Genomic DNA, 15,321 nt, shown 5'->3' with positions numbered 1-15,321 from the left:
CTGGCACATTCCGAGGGCAGCCTGGGCAGAGTGCGAGCTCTGTCTGCTTCAGAGGGTCTGGCCGCTGCCCGCTGGGGGTGGAGACGGGGTAGAATGAGGCACTGCTGATGTGTTACCGGGGTGACAGGCGATGCTCTGGGCAGGAATCTGGGGGAGACATAAAAGCGTGGTGTGCCATGTCCAGGCCCCCGAGCCGGGTCCTTCTCCCACAGAACCAGCCCTGAGCCTCTGCTGGGCTGTCTGTGATGCAGGCTGCACTTGCTGGTCGAGAGGAGAACAGGGAGCTGGGTGGCCTCTGTCTCTACGGAAGCCTGAGAGCCCAACTGCCTGGGAAGCGCTGGTGGACCTGCCTCCTGGATTCAAACCCCTGCCCTGTGGGGCCGGGAACAAGTCCTCTTCAGTCACCAGACAGAGCCGGAGCATCTTCTGTACCCAGGCTCTGTCACAGGCGTTGACTGCTCCTAGGGCAGTCGGCCCAACATCTAAGCTTCTACATCAGAATCCCTGTGTCAAAGTCCATTTCTGCCTGTGACTTGCTGGGCAATCCAAGGGAAGTCACTTAACCTCTCTGGACCTCAGCCCTTTCGAGTACGGAGTGGGGATAATAGCACCTATGTCGCAGGTCAAGGGGAGAAGGAAATGCATCACCACATGTAAAAAAGTTCAGGACACTGTCTGATCCTAGCGGGTCTTCAGGTATACACTGTTAGGGACCTGCCAATCCTTCGTTTCCTCATCCATAAAACAGGAACAGTAGCGCAAGCTCATAGATCTGCGGAGGAGGTCACATGAGGTGATGGGTGTGATAATCCTTCACAAAGTAAAATGCTGACCGCTATTGCCATGATCAATAACAGGGGAGGAGCTCCCGCGGCGGTGCCATAGGATCAGTGGCATCTCTGCAGCACCAGGACGCAGGTTCCATCCCAGCCCCAGCATAGTGGGTTAAGGATCCGGCGTTGCTGCCGCTTCAGTGGAGGTCACGACTACAGCTCAGATCTGGTCCCTGGCCCGGGAATGGCATCCGCCGCAGGGCGGCCAAAAAAGAAAAGAAAAAAATAATATATCAAGGGGATACTCATCCGTCTGAGCCACGTAGAACTCAGCTGATGTGGCCCCTGTAGAGGTACTGGGGGTTCCTTGTTTTATTCTCTAATTCAGTCCTGCCCTAGATGCATGGATGCAGGCACAGAGAATCACACACTTGGCCACAGAGCTTGCAACCTAATGATGGAGACAGATAAGCGAGGACAGCTTACATTTCCACCTGATCAGTGCTCTGCTAGAGGGAGCACCTGACTCCGGCCTCCTGGAGGAGGTGATGCCAGAGTCGAGCCTGGAAAGATGGGTGGAGACTAGGTGGCGGCAGGCGGGGGCCAGGCGTGGCCTTCCTTAGGAACAGCTGCCTCCCTCCCAGGACCATTCATGATGAGCAATAAGTACACTACTCAGAGGAGGGGGCGAAGGGAATGGTGAAAATCAGTCTGGAGCAAAAGGTAGGAACTCGTGGAGAGGGAAACGTCCAAGTTTGAGGAAAGAGTCTTAGTAAAGGCAGGCTAGGGGCTTGCGCGGGGACCCAGAACGAAGGGCCAAACTCTGCCCTGAGACCGGTGCGTGTTGTCATGCCTGGGTGTGGCATACACAGATGCGACCTAGGCGAATGGCAGGTGGCGCAGAGGGACCAACATCCAAAAAGAGAGGCTGATAACCTCTCCTAAGGCTGTAGCAGGTGCAGTGGTCCAGCTGCAGAGTCTGTAACACCAGGTGACCAGCAGCAAGTGGAGAGATGGGGAAGGAGAGGGTCTGGAAAGAAGCCCAGATGCCCAGTTAGAGCATCCGGAAGCAAGGTGGGGGTGAGGACATCCTGAGCGAGCCTGAGACCCTGGAAGACAGGCAGGTGAAGTCAAAGACAGACGGACACTTGGGTCTAGAGCTTAGAAGAGAAACTGGGGCCGGAGATCCTCCTGGAAAAGAGCAGGGGGAGTGGAAGACAGAGCCCTGCGGGCAAGCAGTGTGCAGGCCAGGGTGGTGGCGAGGGGAGAGCCCAGTCCTTCCCCTCAGACACTGTCAGCTTCACCCTCAATTACTACCACTTAGTCATGGGAGTGCGTATGCTGCAGTCCTTCTGTAGCTCTGGTTCTTCTTCCCCTGACCTAATGTTTTCCTGTGAGTTTTATGGTAGAGAATTCTCTGTGGTGTATTTTTAACTAAAAATAAACAAGCAAACTAAACCTTCAAGAGAAGGAAAAGACAAGCTGCAGAGCAGGAGAAAATATTTGCGAAAGATATATCAGATGGAGCTCCCTTGCGGCGCAGTGGGTTAAGGATCTGGCAGTTGCCACTGAAGAGACTTGAATCGCTGCTGTGGTGTGGATTCGATCCCTGGCCTGGGATCTTCCACATGTCATGGGCATGGCCCAAAAAATATACCTCTGATAAAGAATGGTTATCCAGGAGCTCCTGCCATGGCTCAGTGGTAAAGAATCCAACTAGTATCCATGAGGATTTGGGTTTGATCCCTGGCCCCGCTCAGTGGGTGGAGGATCCAGCATTGCCATGAGCTATGGTGTAGGTGGGCAGATGTGGCTCAGATCCCACGTTGCTGTGGCTGTGGTTAGGCCAGCAGCTATAGCTCTGATTTGACCCCTAGCCTGAGAACTTCCACATGCTGCAGGTGTGGCCTTAAAAAGACTTAAAAAAAAAAAAAAAGGTTATCTAAAATATACCATAAACTCTTAAAACTCAGCTATAAGAAAACAAACAACCTGATTTTTTTCAAATGGGCCTATGTTCTTAAACAGCTCACCAACGAAGATATATACACATGGAAAATAATACAAAGAAAAGATGCTCCACATCATGTGTCATCAGGAAAACGCAAATTAAAACAACCATGAGATACCATCCCACCCCCATCAGAAAGGCCAAAATCCAGAGCACGGACAGCGCCAAATGCTGACGAGAGCATGGAGCAACAGGAACTCTCATTCATTGCTGGTGAGAACGCGAACAGAAAAGCCACTTTGGAGGACAGTTTGGTGGATTTTCCCTAAACTAAGCATATTCTTACCGTATGATCCAGCAGTCACCCTCCCTGGCATTTATCTAAGGGAGATGAACACCTATGTCCACACAAATCCTGCACATGGGTGTTTAGAGGCCCTTTGTTCATAACCGCCAACACTTGGAAGCAACTAAGGTGGCCTTCGGGAGGTGAATCAATAAAGCAACTGGGGTCCATCCACACCATGAAATGGTGCTCAGTGGTGAGAAGAAATGAGCTATCAAGCCACGAAAAGACTTGAAGGAAACTTCAATGCACATTACTAAGTGAAAGAAACCAATATGAAAAGGTTATATACCGTATGATTCCTACTATGTGACATTCTGGAAAAGCCAAAACTATGGAGACAGTTGAAAAGATCAATGGCTTCCAAGAGTGTGGGGGTTGAGAGGCTGAACAGGCACAGAGGATTTTTTAGGGCAGTGAAAAGACATGTCTAAAATGTCCATCGACGGATGAATGGGTTAAGAAGAAGTGGTACATATATACAGTGGAATATTACTCAGTCCTGAAAAAGAACAAAATAATGCCATTTGCAGCAACATGGATGCAACTAGAGATTCTTGTACTAAGTGAAGTCAGTCAGAAAGAGAAAGACAAATACCATGTAATATCACCTATATGCGGAATCTTGAATATGGCACAAATGAACCTATCTACAGAATAGAAACAGCCTCAGAGACATGGAGAACAGACTTGTGGTTGCCAAGGGGAAGGGAGGGAGTGGGATGAATGGGGCATTTGGGGTTAGGAGATGCAAACTATTCCATTTAGAATGGATAAGCAATGAGGTCCTACTGTCCAGCACAGGGAACTGTATCCAGTCTCTTGGGATAGACTATGAGGGAAGATGATATAAGAAAGGGACTGTGTATATATGTATGACCGGGTCACTTTGCTGTACAGCAGATATTGGCACAACATTGTAAGTCAGCCATACTTTAATTTAAAAATTCAACTAAAACAAAAAAAAAAAAAAAAAAAAAGAAGAAGAAGAAGAAGAAGAAAATACATGTCCAAACCCGCAGAGTGGCAGCTGATGAAGCGGTTGCGGGGTAAGAGATGGGATGAACATGGAATGGCACAGATGACGTAAACGGCCATCAGAGACACGCTGTGGTTTCCCGGCAATCATTGCGTCTCTTTATGACGAGCTGACAAAATGATTCTTACCACTGAGGAATCTCAAGTCCAGGAAACTGAAGAGGTGTGTCCCAGATCGTATAGCCAGGAAGCTGCAGAACTGGAATTTATTTCCAGGCTACCATCATCCTAAATCCTGCGTCCTCTCAACTTAGCCACAGAGGACAGGTTCCCTCCCCCCCCACCCCATAGAGTGGAAGTACTTGTTAGGGTGTCTTGCAGAAAAGGGAAAGGATAGAACTGAGGCCAGGAGGAGCCTCTGGTCCTAACAACCAGCAAGAACATCCTCGCAGCCCTGACACCCTCGCCGTTCACACGACGCCAGATTTCAATGGAATCCGCTTAAGCCTTAACGCTGCCAAAATGCAGGATTAACGTGATGGAAGGAGATGGAAATAGAGTGATAGATGTGTTTTCCTGACCTCCTTCCTCATGCTGCGGAATTCAAAGATATTTCCTATCCGTTCTTTTTTTTCCCTTAGAAGAGGCCAGATGCCAGCTGTGTGCCTCTGCCATTTGCCATGAAACTCAAGCCATATCTGTCTATTCTTAAAACAAAGGCAATTTCTTAAACTGGCCCCCAAAGGACTCGAAAGGCACGTCCCACTCCGGGAGCCATCGCCCACTGCCCCATTCTTCCGCTCGGCCTGTGAGGTCACTGATTAATGCACAGACTGGATGCCAGGCGTTGTTTTAATCACTGGGTATAACAATGCCCCGCCTCCTGGGAACTTCCTTTCTAGGGAGAGAAGAGAAAAACCAAACCAGGAAACAAATAGAGCCATGTGGTTTCTGAGAGTAGTCAGTGATTTGAACACAACAGGGTTATGTGATAAAAGGAGTTGTGAGCAGGACAATTTTTTTCTTTTTTTTAGGGCCGCACCCATGGCATATGGAGGTTCCCAGGCTAGGTGTCCAATCAGAGCTGCAGCCACCGGCCTCCACCACAGCCACAGCCATGCGGGATCCGAGCTGCCTCTGTGACCTACACCACAGCTCACGGCAACGCCGGATCCTTCACCCACTGAGCAAGGCCAGGGATCCAACCCGCAACCTCATGGTTCCCAGTCAGATTCGTTAACCACTGAGCCACGACGGGAACTCCCAGAACAATTTTTACACTTTGTAAAGTCTCCTCTGAGCTGGGGACATCTGAGATCTGACTGATGGGACGGAGCCCGCTGGTCAGAAAGAGGGACCAGGATGGAGTGAGGAGGCAAAGGCCTCTCTGGGCTCTGGGATTCCTGCAACCAACAGCCTTGGGAGTGACCTCTCGCCTCTGACCTCACCATTGGCACTTCCTTACAAGATCCAAATGAGGCTCCTGACACACAAATGTGAACTTTGGATCGAGGATGCAGTGACCTCTCACTGCCTCTGACAGAGCTCAGAGCCCGCCTCACAGACCCTCAGGCACTGGCTGGTACCCACATCTCCGGCCTCACCTCTGTCACCTGCTTGCATGTTGGCCTGGCCCTATGAGAACAAGGGAGACACGAATGGAGAGCTGGCAGAGCTGGGGCCGCCCGAATGCCCATGATGCCAGGTGGCAAGGATGAGCGAGCTTCCCGTGAGTCAAATAAAGATCACACAAGCAAGGTGGCTTTGGGTTATGGGGCTGGTACCTAACCAAGACAGCAGCGTGCACAAGGAGACTCCAGTCGTAAGCAGCCACAAGAGGGCGTCGCCGGAGCAGAAGCAGAAGGGGTAGAGAAAGACCTCCCAGGCTGGGGGACCCCAAGTTCAGGAAGCTACGTGAGAGAACCACCACTTGGGTGCCTGGAACACAGCAAAGTATGGGTGGTAAGGACAGCCAGGAGAGGACCACCCTGCAGCCACTGAGGTACTAGCCACCACCCCCTGACCTCCCCCTTTCACCCTCACTCCAGCCCCCCAGAGAAACCGGAAGAAGGAAGGAAAGAGCCCGCTCACTACCCCCTCCCCCACCCAGGACCCTCGGGACCAGGGTTTAGCATCGGCAGTGACTTGGCAGGGCAGAGAGAGCTTTACTGCGATGATAGGATTAAACTCTGATACTAGAACTAACTGCCACAGCCCTTGCAGCACCTGAAAGGGAACAAAAAGCTATGTGATTTGGTTAAGATTTGTTCAGGGACAAGAAAGTAACGTAACAAATGTCCCTTCCGCTCATCCCCTCGAGGAGGATGGCCCCTCCAATCGGAACGGAGAGAAACGTGAATTCACTTAAGGCTCGCCCAGCGTCAGCCACACGGCAGGGGCAGTCCCAGGACGTCCCTACGGAATCCGCACAATAGTCTGCTGAGCTCAGCATCTCTGTCCCCGTTCGTGGACTGGAAACCCACGGCCAAGGCATTGCTCGGGTCGTGCAGTTATCATGACCCGAGGCAGCAGGCTTCCCATTCTGGTCCCCTCTGAGGTCCTACCCACAGTGAGTCTCCCCTGCCTGGTCCCTCTGTCCCCTACGCCTTCTGAGACTCCCTTCTGTGGGCAACAGAATCTGTCTCTTGCTTTGGTGAAACCATCTCCTCTTCTCTTGACCAACATGGTTCACATGAGGGGACTCCATGGCCTGGCCAGTGGGGTGGCAGGTGGCACAGGACGAGACCAGACCAAGATGCTGGAATATGACAAGGGACAAGCACATTATCTGAGCTGGGCCCATCAGGGCCAGCTCTGGGACCTCTGCTGGAGAGGCCAGGAAGACACGTACATTTCTGCCAGAACTGCTATGTTTGGAGACGTTGAAGGCCAGGTGCCATGACACGGGGGTAGGGGTGCGGGTGGGGGGATCCTGATGGAGAAGGAGGCCACCCATTGATGGACACAAGACGAATCTTGGCACTTGAGCACCTTAGCCCAGTGTGCCCGGAAGTCCAGAAGCACCCAGAGCTTTTGTGTTGGGGATAAATCTGTCCCCACCCCCTTTTTTTAAACCTATGTCCATGTGAGCTGGGCTTCTTCCACTTGCAAACCACAGAGCAGGCCTTGTACTTAAGACCCAGCAGGTACGGCTCCATCTCGAGCTCACCCAGCCTCTGCCATGCAGCCTCCCTGCTTCCTTCCTCCCTGTCCTTCCTCTCTTGTCCCCTCTCGTTGCATCTTTGATTGACAGCTGCTCAACTTAGACAGGCTTTCCCAGAAGCACCCTGCCCACCCTCCCCTCCAGGGGCTGACTTCCAAAACCTACCAGCCACCCCACCCTGAACCCCTCCCGGGCCAAGCGACAGTGGCCCAGACGGGAGCCCCACCCCCGCAGGAGAATCAGTCTTTCCAAACACCTGAGAGCTGCCACAGCCCCATTCGTGTTTCTTTCATTTTCAGTATTGAATGCTTCCTGATTTTTTTTTTCCTTCTTTCTTTCCTCCCCCCACCCCACCCTGAATAGACTGTCTCAGTTCATTTCACAAGAGACTGTCTCAGATTACAGGGTCCTGAGGACACAGAAAGATATTTCTGTTTAACTTATTTTGAGTAGCGTCTGGAGGGATGAAGCAATGCCCATAAATAGTGCCGCAGCATCCACACTGATTTTGGAGGTGCTGTCCCAGGAGGCTCCCCTTTTCCTGGGGGAGGACGATGAGAAGCCACAAGCAGATCCCCACCCCCCCCAAGAGATTTGAGACATCACATAGATGGAGAGCCATGGACCGTGGGGCCGGAGAGACTAGTTTGGTTTCCGCCTCCAGCGCTGGCCGGCTACGTGAGCTCAGCCTCCGTCTCTCTCCAAGTCTCAGGGCCTCATCGGTAACAACCGCCTCACCAGCTGATTGGAAGGATGAGGGTCCCCGTCACAGTGCCTGGCTGCCAGTCAAGGGCAGCCAGAAAATATGTCGGCATTCCCGATGTGGCGCAGTGGTTGACGAATCCGACTAGGAACCATGAGGTTTCGGGTTCAATCCTTGGCCTTGCTCAGTGGGTTAAGGATCCGGTGTTGTCATGAGCTGTGGTGTAGGTCGCAGACACAGCTCGGATCCCAAGTTGCTGTGGCTGTGGTGTAGGCCGGTGGCTGCAGCTCCAATTCGACCCCTAGCCTGGGAACCTCCATATGCCACAGGAGCGGCCCTAGAAAAGGCAAAAAGACAAAAAAAAAAAAAAAAAAAAAAAAGTAAAAATACGTTTCATTACTTTTATAATTTAAACATTCTAATAAGAACTATTTTTCTTTTACTATTTTATTTTATTTTATTGTCTTTTTAGGGCCACGCTCGGGCATATGGAAGTTCCCAGGCTAGGGATTGAAATGGAGCTATAGCTGCCAGCCTACACCACAGCCACAGCAACACCAGATCCTTAACCCGCTGAGTGAGGCCAGGGATGGAACCCGAGTCCTCATGGATACTAGTTCGGTTTGTTCCTGCTGAGCCATGACAGGCACTCCAAGAACTATTTTTTAAAAGGAAATAAACGATTTTCCAAATGGCATATTTGCATCTTCAGATGAATTCTGTACATGTACCTTATATGCTTAAGGTATACGCTTTGGTTCAGGGCAGGGGCTTTGCACTGAGTCATGGGTTTGGATCCCAGCTCTGCTGCTTACTAGTTGTGGGATTAAATGTGCATCAGCCTCAGTCTGTCCATCTGTACGGGGATGGCAACATAGCTGATTCACAGAGTAAATGATGTGAGAATGTGTAGCATACAGCCTGGCACCAACTGCCATCCAACCTCAGACTCAGGGTTGCATTCTTTTTTTTTTTTTCTTTTTAGGGCCGAACCCATGGCATATGGAAGGTCCCAGGCTAGGGGTCGAATTGGAGCTACAGCTGCCGGCCTACAGCACAGCCACAGCAACGCTAGATCTGGGCCGCATCTGCGACCTACACCACAGCTCATGGCGACGCCAGCTCCTTAACCCACTGATGGAGGCTGGGATCGAACTTGCATCCTCATGGATACTAGTTGGTTTCATTTCTGCTGAGCCACAACTGGAACTCCACATTTGCTTTCTTTTTATAGAGCTCAAAAAGTGTCATGGAAAGAGTTCCCTGGTGGCTCAGCCAGTAAAGGATCTGGTGTTGTCACTGCTGTGGGGCAGGTTTGATCCCTGGCCCCAGAACTTCCACATGCCGAGGGCACAGCCAAAAAAAAAAAAAAAAAAAAAAAATGTCAAGGGAAAGAAGATTTAAATTATTCTAAGTATCTCCAAAAACATAAAATAAGGGCTGGCAGATGGGAGTGGCAGGGAGTGGGCTTTCGTTTTAACCAGGTGGCCAGCCATGCACCTCGGAGCCCCATGGGAGGTGGTGATTCCCCTGTCCCCGGAGGTGGGCAGTGCTGGGACAAGTATGACTCAGTCGCTGGATAAGGACACCAGGCAAGGGACCGTGATGGGCATCTTACAGCCTTCAGACCAAAGAGCCCAGAAAAGGAATGATTATTTTTCAAAACTTTGTGTAGTCACTGAATCCATCCTTACAAAGAAGCTTGCAGTTATGTTTTATTTTATTTTTTTCTCTTTTCTGGCGGCACCCTTGGCATACGGAAGTTCCCAGGCCGGGATCAAATCGGAGCCAGAGCTGGGACCTATGCCACAGCTGCAGCAACACCAGATCCTTAATCCACTTCACCAGGCCGGGGACTGAACCAGCGCCTCCACAGAGTCAAGCCGGATCATGAACCTGCCGTACCACATCGGGAATGCCAGTGCTGTTTTATTTTCTAGTGAGATTTTGGTTAATGTATGCTTGAGGTTAGTTTGCTTTGCCTTGTCTTTATGGAATGGAGAGCAGGCTGTCCCACAGGCGCTGAGAGGAAAGGCTTCTCTTTGCAGAGAGTTCCAACCAAAAGATGCTATGAATTGTTTTGTTTTGTTTTCTAAAAGTGTATTATGAACCAAATTTTTAAAAATTAAAATGAGGAGTTCCCATTGTGGCCTGGCAGAAACAAACCCAACTAGTATCCATGAGGTTGTGGGTTTGATCCCTGGCCTCGCTCAGTGGGTTAAGGATCCAGTGTTGCTGTGAGCTGCAGTGTAGGTCGCAGACACGGCTCAGATCCCATGTTGCTGTGGCTGTGGTGTAGGCCAGCGGCTACAGCCAATTCAACCCCTAGCCTGGGAACTTCCATATGCCCGGGTGTGGCCCTTAAAATTAAAATAAATAAATAAATATTAAAAGAATACTCTCCTCTCTCCTGGAACATAGGCAGATTAGCTAGAAGTAGTGAGCCTCCAGTAACTGGGAGTATACAAGCTCAGGCAAGCGGACAGCAGGAGGGAACTTAACCATCAGATGGAGTTTGTCACTGGAGGAGTCTGACAATGTCCTCGACCACAGCGGCCCGGCGAGTCCACCCTGCACACATTCCCTGGGTCTCTGCCAAGACCTCCCTTTGTTCGGGCCACAGGCCTGCCCGGCTTTCAGCCTCTCACGAGTGCTCAGTCCTCAAACCTCCTGAGAGCCATTCATGGTGAGCCCTGGACCCAGAAACCCTATTCCTTGGGAGCAGCCTGTGGGACAGCACGGCAGAGGGGTGGAGGTCACGTGCAGAAAGGGGCTCGCTGAGGCAGCAAGCGGGGACCCGGAGCATCGCCGCCTTCCCCCGGTGAAGGGAGTCTAAGAAGCAATAGAACAAAATGGCACTTCCTAAAGCCGCAGAGAAAGTGATTTTGCTAAATAATACAGCTGAGAAGTGGTCCTGGCACATCACTCATCCATTCATTCAACGCTGCCTTCCTGTGGGCATTGGTTCACAACGTCACTGATCCACAAGCCCTGGGCTGGCCCCAGGCAAGGTGCTATAGGGAGGAGAGGTCCACGTGGCTGCCTGGCCTTGGCCTGGTCATCTCGGACGCCCACCCACCCCCGACACACACGCCGGTACACGCGCGTGCACACATGCACACACACTGCTGAGTCCTGGGTGGGAAGACCAAAGGGCCGACTCCTCTCTGCCCAGACACCTCTCGGGAGCCCTGGGTTTGAGACCCACCTCCGTCTCTAAATACACGCAGGCAAGTTACTGACTTTCTCCTAGAAACTCTGTTTCCTCATCTGTAAAATGGGGGAATTGTACTTTTCCCAACTCACCAGATCCCTCTTCCCTGATTTTTGTTGTTATTTTATGAATAAAACTATTTTTACTTTTATTGAATAAAAAGCATAAAAATGAAAGTGATTTTTGTCAGGCAACCTGCCATGGCTTCAATTCTTGAGTAGAAGGACTGGCTAAAACATTGCCAGGGACACTTCCCACCCTAAAAACTCCCCGTGGGCCTTTCTCACTCTGGTTCTCCTGGCTGGCCTGCTGGCCTCCATGGGTAATTACGGGCTCTTTCAAGGGGAAGTTTCCCAAGTTGAGGAAAAGGCCTTTGTCGATGCGACAAGGGCTTAGGGCTCGGATCCCCCCATGTGACTCTGAATCCTGACTCTTGTATTCCCTCTACCTGTCCTCAGGTGAGTCGCTCAGACTCTCTCACCGTCCGGCTCCCTGTTCCTGGATGGGAATGGCCCACGCAGAGTTTGTGGTCCTGACCCACAGTGACCACACAACCTGTGTTGGCCTCTACGTCATCAGCAGCAGCATTGAAGGAAGAGATGGGGGGCCTGGGGGAGCAGCAGCATTTTAGGGCTGGAAGGAAAGCACTTAGGAAGCGCAGGATGTCACGCTGGGAGAAGACTGGCAAGGTTCAGATCAGCTTCTACCCCTGCCCCTGCCCTTGAACCTATACCCCCTACCCCAAGCAACGGCCGTCCATCCTCTGTTGGGATCCCAGATGAGTGGATCTGGGGGATCCCTCCTGTCTCTACACTGCTCTGCACTGCACTGGGATCCAGTGGCCAGGGAAATCCTCCTGCTTCCCCGTCTGGGGACCAAGACAGCAGAGCGGCCGCCTCTCCTCCGGGCGCTCCTCCAGACTCCCCGCGGCCACTCGCCTCTCTCCTCCACCCTGCGGGATGGGCCGCGCTCATCTTCCCCGTGAGCCACAGCTCTGCTCCCAGGACACCCTGCTTCTCTGCACCCCTCTTAGAGTGCAATCTGAGGGAGACAGGTAACCCCAATCGTGCGGTCCAGAACTCCCTGCCAGGGACGCAGACCCTGGCTGACCGGAGGGCACCAGGCCAGCCTGAAGCAGGCGGCTACTCTGATGGCCTCGCTGGGACAGAAGCCAAACGTTATCCCATCTTCTCATTTTTCAAGAGAAGCCAGAGATTAAGATGTGTACATGAAATCTCCTGAACGTTCATGTCGGCAAATAATTAAAACACATGTGAAATAACCTCTGAAGCACTAAAACTGCCCACGGGCGGGATGAGGCTGTGAGCCACTTACTTAACCATTTTCGCAGATGCAAAAAAAAAAAAACCCCAAAAGACAAACCAAGTTTTGAGAATCTGATAAAACGTTGATGAAGCCTCAGGAAAAAACCAGTTACAAACAGATTTCTGCTCGGAACATTTTAAAGGCCACATGGATCCCCAGAGTCACTCCTGGCTCCCCAGGAAAGGAAATCCCCTTCTCTTCCAGTGTCTTTGCCTTAAAACCACAAGGTGGTAATTTCCCAAAGTCACGCAGCTGGCCCCTGGGGAGCAGAGTGACAAGGAAATCTAGGATGGGGTGGGGGCGCTTCCTCCCACAACCCTGATGCGACCCCCTCCTGGGTCTGTGAAGCAGAAGCAAGCGAAGACACACCTCCCAGGCACAGGCACACACAGAGCTCGTCTGTCTCCCTTTACCGTCCCCAGAAGGCAGCTGAGGAAAGAGAGTCACCGGGCACAGTCCCCGAGCTCAGGGCAGCCAGAGAAAGTAGCAGAGTTAGGACTGGAAGGCAAGACAGCAAAGCCCCTGGCCTTCACCTGCACCTGCTGAGCCAGTTCCATCCTACTCAGCAGGCCCCTAGCAACCTGGAGCCCTGGAGCTGAGAACTTTCCTGGACCAGCTCAGCGAACTACACTAGAGCAGCTCTGAAGATCTGGTCCATCGGGTGTTGGGGGGGACGTGGGGGAGGGGCTCTCACAGCACAAGTCTGGATTTCTAGGAACTTGCCTGGTGTACATCCTCAGGAGAGACAGACAGATGGGGACTGGAATGGCTTGTGTGGGGACAGGGGTGCCACACAGGGTTCTGGAAGGTGACAAGTATCAGAATGAAGCTCTGGGGAGGGGGACCAGGCAGGAGCCCCAGGACAGGAGTAGGGGGGCTGCCTCCTTCAGGAGATGCCGGATAAGCATGTCCCCTGTCTGTCATCTCTGAGTCTGGACTTGAGCAGGGAGACAGAAGGGCACATTTTCCAATGGCACAACTACTTCCAGTTACATTTATAACCTGGTGAACCACCATGGTTGGCTGTAGAGGGCTGCGCTCCAGAAAAAGGACAGAAGCACCTTCCTGGGCCAGAGAAAGCGGGGAGGCAGGATGTACAGTTCAGATAGGAGAGAGATGTAAACTTAGACCCACATGCAAAGATCCTGGACAAGAAATGCAAAACCGAAGGGAAGTCATCCTGCCCTACTTCACCCTTCTTATTTTGGGGTTTGGGCTTTTTCTGGCTTTTTTTTTTTTTTTTTAAATCTTTCTGGCTCTTACTCCAAATTTGTTACCGGAAAGCCGAAAGAAGCTGGGATATCTCAGCAACTCTCAAAGCAGAAACAAGTGGGCATCTGACATGCTGCCCTCATCCCTGCGGTCCCCGTCTCCTGGGGCTGCTTGAGGGGAATCAAACAGGTGCTTGCTCGGGACTTTGCTCCATGCTCCTCCGAAGCTCGGGGCAGAGTGGACCCACCTCTCAGGACTGAGGTCACTCCCTGAAGAGCTCAGTGTGTTCAGGCTCCAGAAGGAAACAACCCACGTTAGAGAAGGGCTCCTGCCCCTGCCCTCCACTCTTCACTCCAGGTCAGGGGCAGATGGGGGGTGGGGGGCTGTGACCTCCAGCAGCCCCCCCGGCGCAGAACAGAAGCCGGCCTTACCTCGAAGGGGAGAAGCTCAAAGGGATGTCAGCTGGGGTTCCAGTCCAGGGCGGGTCCACAGGAAGCGGTGGCTGGAGAAGAGGCCAGCCCCAGGCAGCCCCCTCCTGGGGGTCACCTGCCAGCGACCCTACCCACCCTCCCCCAAATCTAACCAGCTGACTCTCTAGAAAAGACTTGTAATGGGTCTAGGGGGCCTCCCACAGGCCAGGGGTCCGGAGAGAGAGAGCTAGTTTTCAAACCAAGAACTAAATAAATGCAGTAAATAGGTAAGGCTTGGAACTTAGAGAATAAAACAGAAAGTGTGTGAGAAACAGAAAAATAGGGCAAAGGGAGATACTGCCCTGGGGAGAAATGCAGCAGCGGCAGCCAGTCCAGCTGCTGCCCAAGAACAAAGCTGCTCCGTCCCCCCAGGGGCGAAGTGGCCCTAGCGGTGGGATCCCCAGCCCAGAGCTCGGGGGGCGGAGCCGGGAGGTGGGCGGGGGCCGCGGCGGCGTGGGCGGGGCGGGGCGAGGAGGGGCGGGGCGAGGAGGGGCGGGGCGAGGAGGGGCGGGGCTCGAGCCGAGAAGGAGACACACAGTCTCCTGGAGCGGGAGGGGCCGAGGTGGGGCGGGAGGTCCCCGGAAGAAAGCGGAGAGGGCAAGGGTGTGTCCCTACCCGAACACGACGCGGGTAGTTGCCTGGGCATGGGGGCAGGGACAGTGTCGGGCTCCAGGCAATGAAGCGGAGGCCCTAGGAAGCCCCGCACAGGGCCTGAGAGCTCGCAGTCCAATTATAGGCTTCACTGGATATTTTGGTCCCTTTTACCGTCCGGTCTGAAATAGCCCCCTCACTAGGCAGCAGCTGCGCAAGTTTGGCAAGTTTGGGGGGCAGGGGGACGGGGCGGAACTCTGCGCCTGTCTGACACTGCGTCCCACTCCACCCCAGCCTCTACCTGCCTCCTCCTGCAGGTGGCCGCTGTACTGGCGGTCAGGACCTCCCCGGGGGAGGGGCGGGTTGACATTCTCATTTTGAGATGAAAACTGCGAAAGTTCAGAGAGAGCCATTGTCACCTGCCAGGTGCCCCCCAGCGGAGCGCCGAGCAAGGGTGGGGGCCTAGGTGGATCTGATGAGAACACCTTTCTTCCTAAAGGGCTTCCCAGCCTCTAGCAGCAGAGAGTCAGCAGGTGCTGGCCTGAGGGCTCTTCTCCTTTGGCTTGCTGACCCTCTGTTCCTAAAAATGGGCTG

The 15,321-nt window shown here is 52.7% G+C and overlaps 1 protein-coding gene across 1 annotated transcript in view; it reads right to left on the bottom strand.

The window, feature by feature from the left end:
* COL22A1 (collagen type XXII alpha 1 chain) overlaps positions 1-14,548 on the bottom strand; it is a 244,154-nt gene extending 229,606 nt beyond the window's left edge. Inside the window, exon 1 of the mRNA XM_021088863.1 lies at positions 14,098-14,548. The gene's annotated coding sequence lies outside the window, so the exon portion shown is untranslated. The remainder of the gene's footprint in view (positions 1-14,097) is intronic.

Source organism: Sus scrofa, chromosome 4 (assembly GCF_000003025.6).
Source record: "Sus scrofa isolate TJ Tabasco breed Duroc chromosome 4, Sscrofa11.1, whole genome shotgun sequence".
Classification (NCBI taxonomy): domain Eukaryota; kingdom Metazoa; phylum Chordata; class Mammalia; order Artiodactyla; family Suidae; genus Sus; species Sus scrofa.
Note: the sequence above shows the minus strand (reverse complement) of the source record. Positions and strands in the feature narration are given on the sequence as shown.